Genomic DNA, 2,003 nt, shown 5'->3' on the forward strand with positions numbered 1-2,003 from the left:
GTCACGAGCAGTTGAGTCTTCATGATCTTGCAGATTGAGGATGGTGATGCCATGTTGTGCATGCTGCTCCAATACCTCTTAAAAACTTTGGTTTAATATATTAGGTTGAATTATAAAATTATTTTTATTATAAATTAAATATAACGTATCATATCAAATCTAATTTTATGATGATAATTCTTTATTACTGTAATACTTCTCAATAATAAAACTTCACCTACTGAATTAGTACATATATATTTTCATATAAGGAGTAGTTCTATTTGTACTATACTTTATTCCATTGGACTTATATAAATGAGTTCAATGACTCCAACTATATATATAAAATATAACTTATAATAAAAAAAAATTAAATCTGATGTACAATATTAAATCACAGCGTGGGGTGCAACCATTGCAAGTCAATGATCCTGTATCCAATAAGACTTGTAACGGTGTAAAATCATAAAGCCCATGGGTCATGATCCTAATTCCTATCCCAGTGTGACCACTAGTTAAGCAGGATGGTTGGGCCTCAAAGAAACCAAAGCAAAACGAAGCAGAGAAAGTCCACACCACGTGCTCTCTGAAGCCAGACAAGCTTGCAGCTTGCTACAGGGTCTTCTCTCTCTCTCTGCGTTCCATTTTCATCACGCATTGCTTTTGTTTCATATTCATTTGTTCTTTCAACCAGTGATTTCAGTTGAAACTTTTTCAAATTTTAAATCTTTTATTTCTTGGTTTTTAATTTAATGGCAGGTGAAGCATTTTATAGCTAGACTTTACTGCAGGAACAGGAGGGTACAGAGGCTTTTGGATGACAAAGAAGCAAGGGGAGGTCCGTCGACGCTTCCACAGCCATACACTCTCGAGAGCCCCCCCAAGTTAGGATTTTTATGAGCATGTGGCTTTATGGGTCTCGTTTAAGTGTTTTTTTTCCCCACAGTATGCATCTCATTTTTATGCGTATTCAACGAGTCATTCGATTAGTTTGATGTCTTGCTTTTAAAAATGTTCTCTTCACAAAATGTTTTTCCATGGGAATTCAAGCCATATAATCAAAATAATAAAGAATCAATGTCAATGCTGAATTGAATTGGAGAACAGGGACTGTTTTTCTAAATTCCGCCAGTAATGTCATTTCTGTGAAACATGGTTTCAATCATAGAAACCTTGTCTTCGCCGTTCTTCCCAGTGGTGTTAGTAGTTCAAAGAGTTAAAAACATAATCTTAAAAGGGAGAAATTCATGGCTTATAATGATTCCAATAGAATCAAATTGAAATATTGATTAGTTCTTTTGGGGTTGAGTCAGATGTGGTTTAGGCTTTTCTTGGACCGCTACAATTGATATTAGATCGAAATCCTTGATTTAAATTGCGAAACTTTCACAATGTTTGAGACTGAAATATTCTTCTCCTTTCGAAATATAAACACAATGTTGAAGTAAAAACCCAGACAGCTATATAGTCCAAATTTTCCATAAAGTACATTCTAAAAAAACAATCCATAAAATTACAAGAATAATGTTAGATACACTCGGTGTGTAAGTCATACACACTCCCTTTGAAAAAGTGGGGTCTACTGTTAAAAAAAAATGATGAGTCTCACTTTTTTTTTTTTTTAAAGGGAGTGTGCTGACTTATGCACATTAAGAAATATTATTTCTCAAAGTTGCAATTGCTTGGCAGTATTTGGCTGTGCAAATTAATCATTAGAAAACAAAGAGAGATCCACGTCCTTGGTAGAGTCTGGTATTTTGGTTTGAGGGGGCGGCAGGGCTTTTTCCCTTCACTAATTATATGTTCTCATCAATACCTTTTAGGGCCAATGATACTGCTGACAGCTGCAAGTTTTGCAGGCTTATGTGCATCTTCCTGCGCATGCTTATCAGGTGAATGTTTGTTTTTGTGCTGTAACCGTGTTAAACATTTTAGGCCTCTTAAATTTTCAATTAGCAAAAGCCTAAAGCTTAATCTGATAGCAGAGCTCCATCAATAAATAATATTTTGAATTTCATTCC

General features: G+C 34.7%; 1 long non-coding RNA gene across 1 annotated transcript; it reads left to right on the top strand.

The window, feature by feature from the left end:
• Window positions 1-493: 493 nt before the first annotated feature.
• On the top strand, window positions 494-2,003 carry LOC122298638. Its single transcript, XR_006239484.1, has 2 exons — window positions 494-601; window positions 742-2,003. It is a non-coding gene; the product is annotated as an uncharacterized LOC122298638 (long non-coding RNA).

The sequence above is a fragment of the Carya illinoinensis genome, chromosome 16 (genome assembly GCF_018687715.1).
Source record: "Carya illinoinensis cultivar Pawnee chromosome 16, C.illinoinensisPawnee_v1, whole genome shotgun sequence".
Lineage (NCBI taxonomy): Eukaryota > Viridiplantae > Streptophyta > Magnoliopsida > Fagales > Juglandaceae > Carya > Carya illinoinensis.